Source organism: Erpetoichthys calabaricus, chromosome 16 (assembly GCF_900747795.2).
Source record: "Erpetoichthys calabaricus chromosome 16, fErpCal1.3, whole genome shotgun sequence".
Taxonomy (NCBI): Eukaryota; Metazoa; Chordata; class Cladistia; order Polypteriformes; family Polypteridae; genus Erpetoichthys; species Erpetoichthys calabaricus.
In genome coordinates, this window is record NC_041409.2 from 88,779,686 (window position 1) to 88,795,019 (window position 15,334).

The 15,334-nt window shown below is 43.1% G+C and overlaps 1 protein-coding gene across 2 annotated transcripts in view; it reads right to left on the reverse strand.

Moving 5' to 3' along the window:
* c16h14orf180 (chromosome 16 C14orf180 homolog) overlaps window positions 1-15,334 on the reverse strand; it is a 76,677-nt gene that overhangs the window by 35,731 nt on the left and 25,612 nt on the right. The gene's annotated exons all lie outside the window — the stretch shown is intronic.

Genomic DNA, 15,334 nt, shown 5'->3' on the forward strand with positions numbered 1-15,334 from the left:
AGCATGGCACAGGATGCTGGTCCTTCTTAGGACATATCACGTTGACAACTACCCATCCCTTCATCCATATCCATAGTCTTTTCTCCCATTAAAGTCTTCCAATATCCTATTCAAGAAACCACTAGTGGAAGACAGGAACCAGCCATAGACAAGACAGAAATTTATTGAAGGTCACATTCACATTCCCTTGTGAATTTCCCATTGGGATTAATAAAGTATCTATCTATCTATCTATCTATCTATCTATCTATCTATCTATCTATCTATCTATCTATCTATCTATCTATCTATCTATCTATCTATCTATCTATCTATCTATCTATCTATCTATCTATCTATCTATCTATCTATCTATCTATCTATCTATCTATCTATCTATCTATCTATCTATCTATCTATCTATCTATCTATCTATCTATCTATCTATCTATCTATCTATCTATCTATCTATCTATCTATCTATCTATCTATCTATCTATCTATTCCCATCCACATACAAGGGTATGTCAATGATAATCAGCAGTTTTGTGATAATTGTTTTTATATTAACTACTTCTGAACGTTTTGAAATCACTTCAGGTTTTTTATGTCTGCCACCTCCTGACTCGCCAGTATAGAACACCTCCTACATATGATATACCATTCAACTCGTCTTGATGTCTAGTTTTGCAGGACGTCAAGCTTTAGGGGTTGCCCCATATTTTTGTCCCTCTAGACCCAAAAAAACCTGATTTTTGCACCGTGTTTTTTGTAGTAAGTTACCATTCTACTCATGGATATCGACTTATCCAGGACATTGTGCTTTTTAGGGTTCCCCCTAATTTTTTCCCCCCCTAGGCCCAAAAAACACTCAATTTTAAGCTATTTCTGGACTTTTTTTAATGTAGGAAATTACCCTTATGATAAAGAGTAAACCAACTGATCAGAAGGAATTGAAGTTGTACATGCCCAGAGGTTCTCCCCCAAATGGGAAATGAGAAGTCAGCGCTACTCCTTTTCACAAAAATTTGAAAAAATGGGGATTGGTACGGGCAGGATGGTGGCGCAGTGGTAGCGCTGCTGCCTCGCAGTTGGGAGACCCGGGTTCGCTTCCTGGGTCCACCCTGCGTGGAGTTTGCATGCTCTCCCCGTGTCTACGTGGGTTCCCTCCCAAAGACATGCAGGTTAGGTGGATTGGTGATTCTAAATTGGCCCTAGTGTGTGCTTGGTGTGTTTGTGTGTGCCCTGCGGTGGGTTGGCACCCTGCCTGGGATTGGTTCCCTGCCTTGTGCCCTGTGTTGGCTGGGATTGGCTCCAGCAGACCTCCGTGACCCTGTGTTCGGATTCGGCGGGTTGGAAAATGGATGGATGGATGGATTGGTAATAAAGGCATGTAGAGTGTTATTTCGAGATTACTAATCATAGATATTTGTTTCTTTGCCAGTACTCATAGCTATCTGGTTACAAATGACCAGTCTCAAAAGATAAGCATGTGGTGTATTGTTTTCATGTTTAAACTGAAGCACACATTTTAATATTTCAAATTTTTGACTTGGCTGTTCTTGTTTTATTATGCAATTTGTAATGAGCGGCCGGGTTGACGGAGGACAGCCCTCCTGTTTTGCTACACTGCCACAGAGCAGGGAAGCTCAACCCTGCTTTTGCTAATGGACACTGCCAGGGGGTGTGTGGAGAATGGCTGAGCCCTCCTGTGCAGGGCTGCCGTTTCACCCATAAGTGCAGTCGGAAGCTGATCATGGGACAGCTGGAGCACTTCTGGGTTCTCTATAAAAGGAGCAGCTGCTACAACTCAGTGAGCTGGAGTCGGGTGGCAGCGGACAGAGCTTGGAGGAGAGCAGAGGAGTGGAACCTGCTAGAAAAGAGGAAGAAGTTGTTTTCTAGTAGTGAACGTGGCCACTCCACTCTCTGCTTGCACCAAAGAACAGCAGCAAGCAGTGATCCATTTCTTATTTGGCTGAAATCCACAGAAGCCCTCCTGGAGATTTACCTTGATGCAGTGTTTACAAATAGTCCTCCACAGTGACTCACCACAATTAACCTTTCCAGTTAAGGTGTATTAATGTTACAATCCCAGAAAGATGACCTCCACTGAACTAATTCTGGACTTCTGAAGCCAATGGGCTGCACCAGTGAGGATTAGTGATGAGCGAACTCCATGATGTTTGCTTCGCCTCGAGTAGTGTTCGTGATATTCGCAAAACTCATCAAAATGTGTTGAAATCAGTGGGGAAGGACTAACTGAATTAGATTTAACTGGATTATAATGGTGCAATCATCTTTAAAGTGTCCCTGAGGGCTGGGGAAACATCTGCAGCTATACCAGATTATTGTGGCCAAAAAGGTATGCTGAGCTGTGCGGCAACAGTGCCAACCACCGCACCACCGTGCCTACGTGAGATCAAAAAAGGAGACTCACAATCATAGATTTTGTCAAAACAAAGCAGAAATGCCAAAATCATAGTCAAAAGTCAGAAAAAAATATGTACATCTTTTAAAGGCAGAAAATTCAAAGTGGCATGTCATGGTTGAAGCTGTTGGCTCATGTTATTTTTTTTAAATCACGCTGAAGGCTCTCCAAACTGTTCTGGTGTTGCTTTGCAATTTTTCTTCTATCCAAAAGATAGCAACGTCTTGTAAATCGTAACAAATCTTATTATTATTTCATAGAGTCTCCTGTGTAATGTCAGGCTCCTTCAAGGTTTGTTTTATCTCCACGTCACTAATTATTCATGCATAGGGCCTGTGCGTTCTTCTCTTATACTGACATGGAACTCGAAGATCAACCTGCATATTTGGCAACAAGCAGAGGTAACACGTTATTAATGTTGTATGTTTGATAAAAATACAATTTTGAGAACCTGCATTATTTACTTATCTGTCCTACCATTAAATAAGTACCACAGACTCTGCAATGCAAATGATTTTTTGTTTGGTGAATTTCTGTCTGATATTAGCTGTTTGCTTTTGTAAATCTGGGAAATGTAACTCATTTGTATTTTGTTCTGAGCTCTTCACATGTGGAAAACAATTCCACACCCTTGTCCTGTCACACTTATTCCCAAACAGTCCCCAAACGGATGTTACTCAATTATGTCGGCCTGTTTTGTAAGTCACTTTTATTCAAAGTAACTGCTAGGCAAATAAATGTCAACATACAGTAATCCCTCGCTACTTCGCGGTTCACTTTTCGCGGATTCACGACTTCGCGGATTTTATATGTAAGCATATCTAAATACATAACGCGGATTTTTCGCTGCTTCGCGGGTTTCTGCGGACAATGGGTCTTTTTACTTGCTTCCTCAGTTGGTTTGCCCAGTTGATTTCATACAAGAGATGCTATTGGCGGATGGCTGAGAAGCTACCCAATCAGAGCATGCAGTTAAGTTCCTGTGTGCTGCTGATTGGCTCAGCGACGGAGTGTTGTATTAACCAGGAAGTCTCATCTCACTCATTCATCATTAACGTGCTAATGCTTCAGGGGCCGTGTCCAAGCACCAACAGAAGATGCAAATGATTGCAGAAAAGGTAAAAGTTTTGGATATGTTGAAGGAAGGGAACAGCTACATCGCTGCAGGACACCGATTCTTTTTATTTAAAAAGGAGGAAAAGCATATAAGATCTACGGCCGCAGTGTCCTTTAACCAGGGTGCAAAACGAGTTGCAAGTGGACGTGATAAGGCAGTAGTCTGGATGGAATCTGCTTTAGGAATCTTTGCAACAAGGTCAACGACGTCATGACCGCCTACAAGCTGCTACGTGTACTTTGCTATACAGTAAGTGTAAACTTATCTACCGATTTCATATTGCTTAGCAGTTGTCCCTGTTTTTAATAGAGTAAACGGTGGGTTGTAAACAATACAGGGAGGGTTTAAAAACGTCCAAATACACGTTAAATAATTAAATAAATATAGTGTCCCTACTTCGCGGAAATTCAGTTATCGCGGTCGGCTCTGGAACCTATCTCCCGCGATAAGTGAGGGATTACTGTATTGTAAGTGCCAATCTGAATTAGCTGGCATTTCGGGCGGGATGAGTATGGGAACCTTACCTGGACAGGAGAACAAGATACGGGAACAGTGGGGTAAAGCTCCTAAACTTGGGAATTTTCATCCCCCATATGCTAGATGGCAGCATCCCAGGAGTGCAGTAGCCATGTGGAGCCCAGCAGGGCATGATGGGAATTGTAGTGCCGAGAGTCAGTCCTGCTGGGTTCCATGCAAGTCACTAGCGGGTGCTGCGGGGATTTGAGATCCCTACTTTTCAGGAGTTCTGCTGGACCTGGAGAGGTGCTTCCTTCAGGCTATGTCCTGGCACCAGAAGTACTCTCAGGTCCAACATAAAAGGAAACCGTTTGCTGGAGGTAGATGTACAGAGGGAAGACGGAAGGAGAATGAAGAAGACAGCTACACTGTGTATTTGTGCATGAGCGACCAAGAAGACACCTGTTGTGAGGTATTTTATAATAAACGCCTCTGTTTTTGAACTTGTGACTGTCAGTGTGTCTGTCACAATATATAATGTAGGCCATTTTGCAGAGATCTGTTTTCACTTTGACGTTCTAGAGTCTTTCTGTTGATCTGTGTCAAGCCGAATGTTTCAGTGTTGTAGAGCAATACAATGTGAAATGTGAATGTGAATACTTTTTTAGGCAATATAGACTCACTTGTTGGAAACTGCAACTGTATAAAGAGCCATGGGACAGCTGAAGATGCCACTGAAGAATCCAACCAAAAGATACAGCAGCCACATTCTGTGGTGGTAGCTTAGTCACACTTAGGAATGGCAGGCTCTTTAACAAACCACTAGGTGGCCTCAGAACTTCATTGGGAAGACGATGTGTCCAAATATGAGTGTACTGATGTCCTAGAAGTTAACCACAGAGTGGGAAATAAAAAGCCAGGATTATTAATGAAGTGAAGAACACATTTTCATTAGTAGAGTGGAGTCACGCATGGAGGGACAGGTGGGAGATGGGCTGGGTAAAGGGAATGCAAATGACCTTTCTGCTTTGGTATATTAGGATTCTAATACCTTTGGGGTAGGCATGTATGGGGCACGCAGCCGTTTTAATCCTCTTTTACCCTCCCTGTTGAGAAGTATTGTCTCTTTAATAAAATAATTTGTGTCTCAGAGTCCACTCTTAACATATTAATGACATAGCTGCTGAATGGTGATGCTACACTGTGATATCCTGTGTGTTGCATACAATACGATAGGTGGACAGGTGCAGGTTATCGCAGAGAGGCATTTTCCCAGAATTCCCATTCCTGCCAAAACTCTTACCTCTAACCCCAAACACTACAGCAAACAAGTATACAGTTCCATAAAATGTACAATTGCAAACATAATAATAAATAATAATTCATTACATTTATATAGCGCTTTTCGCAGTACTCAAAGCGCTATCCACACAAGGAGGAACCGGGAAGCGAACCCACAATCTTCCACAGTCTCCTTACTGCAAAAACATAACACCATATAGAGGGAAAGTAGCCTTGATCCACACCTTGGACATCTTATAGAACATGAGCCAAGCAGGATCAGAGGAGAGAGGAGATACAGACTATAAGCGAAGGTTGAATGGTTATTCCAAGAGTGCTGTTACAACAAAAACAAAGTAGCATCAGGTGGGCTTGGAGTCACAGTCCTTTGGCACTGACACTCCAACAAAAAAATTATTTAAATAAAAAGGACACAAAGAAACAAAAAAAGTGTGTATTTACAGTAGGTGAGGTGCACTCTCAAAACCTACACACAAATACACAAAAGAAATCTCCACCAAAACTATCACTTGGAGTATGGAGCCATGTAGATGTCATGCACAAAAAATTATGAATTATTAATCTGTGCGAACGATATACTAACTCAGTTGAAAGAATTACATAACTCGTTCAAACAAATGATTTTAAATTTTTTCCCTGACTCTTATTTCAGTAGTACAGAGCCCCATTCCATATTAATTTGTTCAAACAGACTTATTATTATTTTTCCCCCTTGCAACCCAGTTCTTATTACAGAGCCCTGTACGGTTTTCCTGGCATACAGTTCAATGATGCATACTGTACATAAATTCTGAGACGTGTTAACATCCATGAACTAGTTGGAATACCACCGCAGTTGAAATGGTTCTTTTGATGAGTTTCAGGAGAAGTTACGAGAATGGATTTGGAGAATATTCTGGAGTTAGTGGTGGAAACGTTAATCGAAGAAAAGCTAAGTTTCAAATCTAGTCAATAATGGCACTGAACAGCGTAGAATAGGCTGAAATCATCGGCTGTCTATACTTTTCCAGTTATGGTTCACTAAACTGCATACCAGGAAAAATAACTACTCAAATAAGAAAAAAAAAATTCTAACAAATTACATAATTAGTTTGAACAAGTTAATAATTAATTCAAAAACATTAATAATGGATTAGTAATTCATTTTACCATTTTCTTTTTGCTTGACTCCTATGGGGCTCTGTACTCAGAGATATATATGTATAAGATTATATATATATATATATATATGTATATTTATGTATGTGTATGTATGCATGTGTGTGTATATTCACGACTCAGGCGCTGCCGCGAGTGGCAACCTTTTCAGCAGCTCCGTGTACGACTTTATATTTCTACCTTTTTCTCTATTTTTCTCTATTTCACTGATCATTCCTACCACTTTCTTTTATGTGGACTCGTTCCCTGGACACTTTTTACTACTTGGACATGGATTTTTGCACGCCGAGACTCATCTATTCAGATAGTCAACTTCAAGCGCTGAGAACAAAGGCCCGTGCCGGTGTGGTTCCCAATTTACCTGACGAGGTAAGAAGGCGGTATCGTGGCAGCAGAAGCCAGCACTAAGCTAAAAGCCAAGCAGCTAGCGAGAAAGTGGCGATACAAGCCTTCGGTACTTTCTGTGATCCCGGGAAATGTGAACTCACTACCAAATAAGATCGATGAACTGGCTGCACTGGTGAAAAATGTCAGGACTTACAGAGAATGCAGTTTGTTGTTTTTGTGAAACGTGGCTAACAACTAACATCCCTGATGCTAACGTGGAGCTACCCAGGTTTAGCACAGTTAGAGCGGACAGAGACACAAATACCTGCGGAAAGGAGGAGGACTTGCTCTCTATGTGAATACAAGGTGGGGCAACTCTGGACATGTAAACATCAAAATCTCCACTTGCTGCAGGGACATCAAACTGTTGGCCATAAGTCTGCGTCCCTATTACTTGCCCAGAGAGTTTGGACACGTCATTGTTGTTATTGTTTCCATCCCTCCTTGGGCGGACGTGGAGATAGCAACAGCAGAATGGATGATGTCACTCGCTAAGTTACAAACGCAGCACCCTGAGGCGCTTGTGCTAATTGCTGGAGATTTTAACCATGTGACGCTGGACAAAGCATTACCTGCCTTCTCCCAGTATGTGGATTGTAACACCTGGGGAAATAGGATTATAGACCTACTGTATGCAAACGTTAAAGACGCATACAGCGCCACCCCGCTGCCTGTGCTTGGGAAAGCAGATCATAACTTGGTTCTGCTTTACCCTCACTACAAACCAAGAGTGAGGGAGCTACCTACAACCACACGCTCATTCAAGAAGTGGTCTCCTGAGGCAGAGCAGGCTCTGAGACTGCTTTGGAACTACGGACTGGGATATCCTGCAGGGATCATATAGTGAGAACATTGAGGAGGTTGTTGACGGCACTACTGACTACATCAACTTCTGCATGGACATTGTAGTTCCAGTAAGAATAGTACGCTGCTATGCTAACAACAAGCCATGGATTACAAGTGACATCAAGGGCCTTTTGAACCAGAAGAAAAGGGCTTTTAAAGGCGGTGATCATCATGAGCTCAAGCGCGTGCAGAAGGAGCTCCGAGTCCAGCTCAGGGCAGCGAAGGAGCAGTACAGGAGAAAGCTGGAGCAGAAATTGCAGAATAACAGCATGAAGGAAGTGTGGGATGGGATGAAGATCATCACTGGCTGCAGCTCGAAGCGGGGTGCCACCATCGAGAGAGACTTGGAGAGAGCAAACCAGATGAACAACATCTTTAACAGGTTTGACCACCCTAACCCACTCTCACCTCGGAGTACTGCATCCTCCACCCATCCTTCTGCTGATACCAACGTAGGAGAGAGTTTACCCCAACCCACAATTACAGCAGCCCAGGTAAGCAGAGAGCGGAGGAGACTTCGTGCCAGCAAAGCAGTGGGTCCAGATGGAGTATCACCACGACTGCTGAAGGTCTGTGCATCGAAGCTGGGGGGTCCTCTACAGCGCATCTTCAACCTGAACCTGGAACAGGGGAGAGTCCCGAGGCTTTGGAAAACATCTTTCATCACCCCAGTCCCAAAGGTATCACGTCCTAGTGAGCTGAATGGCTTCTGCCCTGTCGCCCTGACGTCACATGTGATGAAGACCATGGAGCGGCTGCTGCTTCACCACCTGAGGCCACAGGTCCACCATGCCCTTGACCCACTGCAGTTCGCATTCCAGGAGAAGGTGGGAACGGAGGATGCCATCATCTATATGCTACACTGATTCCTCTCCCACTTGGACAGAGCAGTGGTGCTGTAAGAATTATGTTTCTGCACTTCTCTAGCGCCTTCAACACCATCCAACCTCTGCTCCTTAGGGACAAGCTGTCAGAGATGAGAGTAGATTCATACCTGGTGGCATGGATCTTGGACTATCTTAGAAACAGACCTCAGTATGAGTGCCGCAGGGGACTGTACTTTCTCCGGTCCTGTTCAGCCTATATACATCGGACTTCCAATACAACTCGGAGTCCTGCCACGTGCAAAAGTTCGCTGACGACACTGCTATTGTGGGCTGCATCAGGAGTGGGCAGGAGGAGGAGTATAGGAACCTCATCAAGGACTTTGTTAAATGGTATGACTCAAACCACCTACACCTGAACACCAGCAAAACCAAGGAGCTGGTGGTGGATTTTAGGAGGACCTGGCCCCTAATGGACTCCGTGATTATCAGAGGTGACTGTGTGCAGAGGGACAGGGCCAACTATACTTCCTTAGAAGGCTAGTGTCCTTCAACATCTGCAATAACATGCTGCAGATGTTCTATCAGATGATTGTGGTGAGCGCCCTCTTCTACGCCGTGGTGTGCTGGGGAGGCAGCATAAAGAAGAGGGACACCTCATGCCTGGACAAACTGGTGAGGAAGGCAGACTCTATTGTAGGCACGGAGCTGGACAGTTTGACATCTGTGGCAGAGCGACGGGCGCTGAGCAGACTCCTGTCAATCATGGAGAATCCACTGCATTCACTGAACAGGATCATCTCCAGACAGAGGAGCAGCTTCAGCGACAGACTGCTGTCACCGTCCTGCTCCACTGACAGACTGAGGAGATCATTCCTCCCCCACTCTATGCGACTCTTCAATTCCACCCAGGGGGGTAAACGTTAACATTATACAAAGTTATTGTCTGTTATACCTGCATTGTTATTAATCTTTAATATTTTTTTTATCAATATGCTGCTGCTGGAGTATGTGAAATTCCCCTTGGGATTAATAAAGTATCTCTATCTATTATATAGTGCCTTTCACATCTATCTATCTATCTATCTATCTATCTATCTATCTATCTATCTATCTATCTATCTATCTATCTATCTATCTATCTATCTATCTATCTATCTATCTATCTATCTATCTATCTATCTATCTAATCTATCTATCTATCTATCTATCTATCTATCTATCTAAAGTTGTCAAGAAAATAAAAACAACTGCTCCCTCTATAGCTCAGAAGTGCTTATCCCTACCTCACCTCTTCAGTCTATTGACCCCTGTTGGATGGCAGCTCCTTAAATATAACCAGGAAGGCTATCCAGCCAATCCTCCACCCCCTTCTACACCACTCACCTATCACATTAGATGCTGGTGCATTCATGCGACATGCCTCAGGTGATTTTCTATGTAAAATCAAACATCTGCCTGTTGCGTTAATGTAAACCCTATGTACGGCCAGTGACTGTGCTGAGCTAATTCACACCGATGCATTTGCTCCAGTAAGTAGCTTTAAAATATGGCATCCCCTTCTCTTACACAATCTCACTTACAAATGCTGGATTTTTCTTCCAGGTGCTACATCCTTTCTAACCACCCGCAACAGTCAGGCCGAGAGGACACGTGTGAAGCTGGACACCTGCAAGGGAGCTTGTACAGACTGTTATACAGGCCCCCTGAAAGTTCAGACATGTCATGCCCTGCAATGTGCACCCACCGAGATGGCTCCTTGTTCCCATGACGCACTTTCAACACAAAATGGTTAGCACCATTCTTTTAAGCTGGCTTATGTTTATTCTTTAAAGCAGAAATGTTTGTTTTAGCACTAATTTTGCTTAAACTTTACCACACACATAGTGCAGGCCCTGTGACATGGCAGCATCTGAGCCCCTCTGAATTGAAGAGAGAGGTTAGCTTGAATTGTTAAGAGACGTAAAGTCATCCCTCACCTTAACGTGTACTTAAGAATGTGGAGCAAGTTGTGTTTAGTGCTACAGCTGTAAAGCACCTGTGTTCCAGAGTGGCGCCACATTAATAAATTATGGCATGGAGTTGGGTGTCCTGTTTGTGGTGTGCACGAGCATCTGATCACCTTTCTCCACGCTCTAATAATAGTGCATCGCCAACCTTTGATGAATGATTTAAACCATGAAGTGTAGTGGATCCTTCCTAGAAGGGTAGGTGTCATTTAAATCAAGTTTCACTTTCAATTTTGTAATTCAGAAATTTAATTAAAAAGTCCACCAGCAGGAGCCAAAGAAGAATGAGAGACTTCGATGCCTGGCATGTTGGTTATCTGAGGCAGTCCATCCCTTAGACCAGAGCATTTAATCAGGATGGTAGGAAGCCTGAGCCCATCCTGGCAGCAATCAAGCACAAAGCAGGAAGCACCATGGCCTTTGGAGTTCATTGTAGAGCAAATTCACAAAGTTCTGCCAGTCAGCTTAACCTACACATGTATGGGAGGTGGGACAAAACTGGAGTGGTCTGTAAAAAGATGTGGTAAAAAAAATAGCTCGAGGGCATTTTGTAAAAGGGACAGGAGACCATCATAAATCAAAAGACAAGCCAAGTTAGAACCATTACATCAGAAACCAAAATGATCAAGAAGTGATCAAGAACCAAAGTCAATGAGAGAGAGCAAAGGCCAAAGTCCCAGTAGAGGATAGAGAATTAGTTTGGAAATAGCGAAAGTCTTTCCGAGTTTTCATCATGGCTTAACTCTATCTAGAGTCTCATGTAGCTGAGGATCAGGAAAGAACGTTCCTGCATGGACCAAACTGCCTCTTTATGGATCATTCTTGAACAGTCCATGGAGTGGAACTCATCCCTCTATTTATGTTTCGTGGACTATGAGAAGATGGAGAGATGTCATGGAAGCTGCTTCATCATTACAGCATCTCCCAGAAGATCAGAAATACGGAATGACATGTTGAGTCACACTTGACAGATTCCTGACAAAGAGTTTTGAGGTTAGGACCAGAGTGAGACAGGGTTGCCTTCTGTCACATTTTTTGTTTTTGCCCACCAGTGAATGGTGACACACGATAAAAGAAATGGTATCCAATGGACATTGTGGAATCGGCTCAATGACATGGACTTTGCTGAAGATATTGCACCCCTGTCTCATAACCATTAACAGATGCAACATACAGCTTCAGAACTCTTTACCGTCTCAAATAAGTTGGGGCTTATTACCGACAAGGGAAAACTAAAGCTGCTGAAGATCAACGCTGACTGTGAAGAGCTAGAAGAAATTGACTCCTTCATTTACCTGGGGAGCATGGTAGACAAAAAAGGTGGAACTGCTGCAAATGTAAAGTTACAGATCAACAAGGAGAGGGCTGCCTTTTCACAACTCAGGAACATCTGGCACTCTAAGACGTTTAGCTGATACACCAGACTTCATTTTTTCAATACAAACAACAACAGTTTACATGGAGCAGAGACATGGAGAAGCACAAAGTCCACTCAGGAAAACCCAGACCTTCATCACATACTGCCAAGTCTGCATCCTGTGGATTCACTGGCCGGAGAACCATCAGCAGTGTGGAGCTATGGCAGACAACTCGGCAGCATCTCATAGAGGATTACTTCCTGAGGAGGAACTGGGGATGGCTTGGTCACATTCTAAAAAAAGACAGGCAGCAACATCACAAGATAGGCTCTAACTTGGAAGCCACAATGGAAGCTGCTGAGAAACACTTGGCCTTGATAGAAATAGCAAGAGAGTTGGGCTTGGGATGGAGGCAACTAGAGGCAGCAGCACAGGATAGGAGTTTATTGGCAAATGGTTATTGATAGCCAATGGCGTACATACAGTAAGTAATTATGTCTATCTCATTGAGTAGCCATACATAGCATTGGCTTTTTTGATAAAAGAATTGCGTATCATCAGTTCATGTCAGAGTTATTGCCCTGTTCACAGTGCAACAAAATTCCTATCTGTGTTTTTGACCACATTGGAGCAGTCCTACTGTGGAGGCCTGAATCTTGTTCCATTGGTTGGTCATGCATCATGTTCATCTATCTATCCATCCAACCTGCTTATAATAAACGCCACAAAATAACGTTTCATGAAATTTGCATTAAACTTTGTTTTGTGTGTGATTTTTGCAAATGCAAGACTCACTAAAATATGATGTTGTGGATTTTTAAGTTTAGGTGGATTGAAAGAAAGGAACATTACACCTTAAGGATTTCACAACACCATACACACCTTTTGTATTGGTAATTCAACATGTTTAAATTCAACCCATAATAAGACAAAAAGTATGCTTAAACAAAAGCTCTAACCCAGCAAAACAATGAAATCGTCATCCAAATAGGTTGAGAAGAAAATGTTGAATGTCGTGAACTGGGAGTCCCAAGCACTAAAGAATTCCAAAGCAGGCACTTCCAATAATCCCCATGAGAGGGGGATATCACTGTTAAACCCTGGCTAGTAATAAGAGCAAGCACAGCATTTTTATAAAGTTAAAGAATGTATTCCTCACACAATGGATACCAATCACAATGGTGCTCCGTGGAACACAAAGGCAAAATGGAATTGTCTGTAACAAAGGGAATCCAGGTTAAATAAATTCTCAATACAGAATTTCAAAGGCAGGGTCAATAACAGAGTAGAAAGTCGAGAAATCAGCAATTCAGATTGTCAGTCAGTTATGAGGGGTCTGCTGGAGCCTATTCCAGATAGCATAGAGCACAAAGCAATGAACAAACACTGGACAGGGTGCCAGTCCATCACAGGGCAAACATACGAGCCAATTTAGTATTGCCAATTCACCTAACTTGCATATCTTTAGACTGTGGGAGGAAACAGGAGCACCCAAAGGAAACCCATGCAGGCACATGGGGAACATGCTAACTCCATGCACGGAGTACCCCGGATGCAAACCCTGGTCTCTTTATTGCGAGGCAGCAGTACAACCACAGCGCCAGCGTGTCACCCATCAGTGATCCAATGATTCACATAATTGACAATAAACACAATTACACTCACCAACTCCACAGTATTTTCACAATGAACTTGGAGGAATTGTGGGAGATCCTCCAGATTAATAGAGTGGAGGGCAGTTCCTGGCAGTAATTGACAGATGGGACCACCCACAAAACACACGGGACACAACAAAGGCAGCTTATATACAAAGACAAAACCAAAAATAAAGAACGATCCACCTAATCAACATAAAAAAGAATCAAAAATGAAGAAAAGAGACATCAAACATGAATTTTAACCCCCAACCAGGAGAGAAACCCTGGCTAAGACATGACACTGTACCTGTGGTCTTAGATGAGATCCTGTATTACAGCTGGTACAGAACTTTGTGTACACTGATGATGATGTCCTCCCATCAACCCCTGCACTTTCTTGTTGCTTCTTGGGAATTGTAGTCCCCGTGTCGGCACTTGCTTTTGGGTTGCCCGCCATATAGCCAATATTTTAAGTTGCACCAGTAGCAATGCACATGTAAAATTTTTGAAAAAAACGAGGTCCCTTTTTTGCATGACTGGAAAACAGACAGATTGGAATTTGAACCCTGCACATCTTTGGATGCAAAAGGAGTGAAGTGCTACATGGACAAGGGGGGAATATGCATATGGACAATGACTGGACTCGGGTATGACTAGGATTCCGTGTTTCTCACTATTATTTAACTACTAGCCGGAATACCCACCATTCTTGGTATAAATGAATTGGGAAAACCTTTATTTTAGAAGTTTGACATGGCTAAACATAAACGATTACACATTGGTTGCAATCTCCATTGTCAGTAGAATGAGTTGTACTGAGGAGCTCAGTGACTTTAAACGTGTCACAGGATGCCACCTTTGTCTCAACTCAGTACATTAAATTTCTGCTCTGCTAGATCTAGTCACCTGCCGCCTGTAAGTGCTGTTATTATGAAGTGGAAGCATCAAGGACCAACAACAGTTCAGCCATGGAGCGGTAGACCACCCAGACATTTAGAGAAGTGCCACCATGTGCTGAGGTGCGTAGAAAGAGTTCCAAACTGCCTCTGGAAGCAACACCAGCACAAGAACTGTGCATTGGGAACTTCTTGAAATGGATGTCCGAGCAATGGCACACACAAGTCCGAGATCTCCATGTGCAATTCCAAGCATCAGCTGGAATGTTGTAAAACAGGTCATCTTTAGACTCTGCAGCAGTGCAAATGTTTTCTTCTGGTGTGATTAATTACACTTCACTATCTGCAGATCTAATGGTTGAGTCTGGGTTGGGTGGATGCCAATATGGACTCCATATTAATTCTGATGGTTTTGGAATGGGTTGTCCAATGAGGTGTGGTTATGAGAAATCCACAGATTTCTTTAAAGTGGAAGCACCGAGGAGCAACAACAGCTTAGCCAATGAAGTGGTAGACCACCCAAACTTTTAGAGCCGTGCCACCAAGTGCTGAAGTGCGTAGAAATCGCCTACTCACTGTGTCATCACTCACAACAGAGATCCAAACTGTCCTGGGAGCTTCATTAAATGGGTGTCCACGTTCAAGCAGCCGTACACAAGCCCACAATCACTATGCGCAATTCCAAGAGTCGGCTGGAGTGGTGTAAAGCAGGCCATCTTTGGACTCTGGAGCAGTGGAAATGTCTTCTTCCGGAGTGACGAATCATACTTGACTATCTGCAAATCTGATGGATGAATCTGGAATTTGATGGATGCCAGTATGGATTCCATATTAATGGCCATGGTTTTGGAATGGGATGTCCAATAAGGTGTGATGATAAGAAAGCCACAGATTTTTGTGAAGTGGAAGAACTGAGGAGCAACCACAACAACTCAGC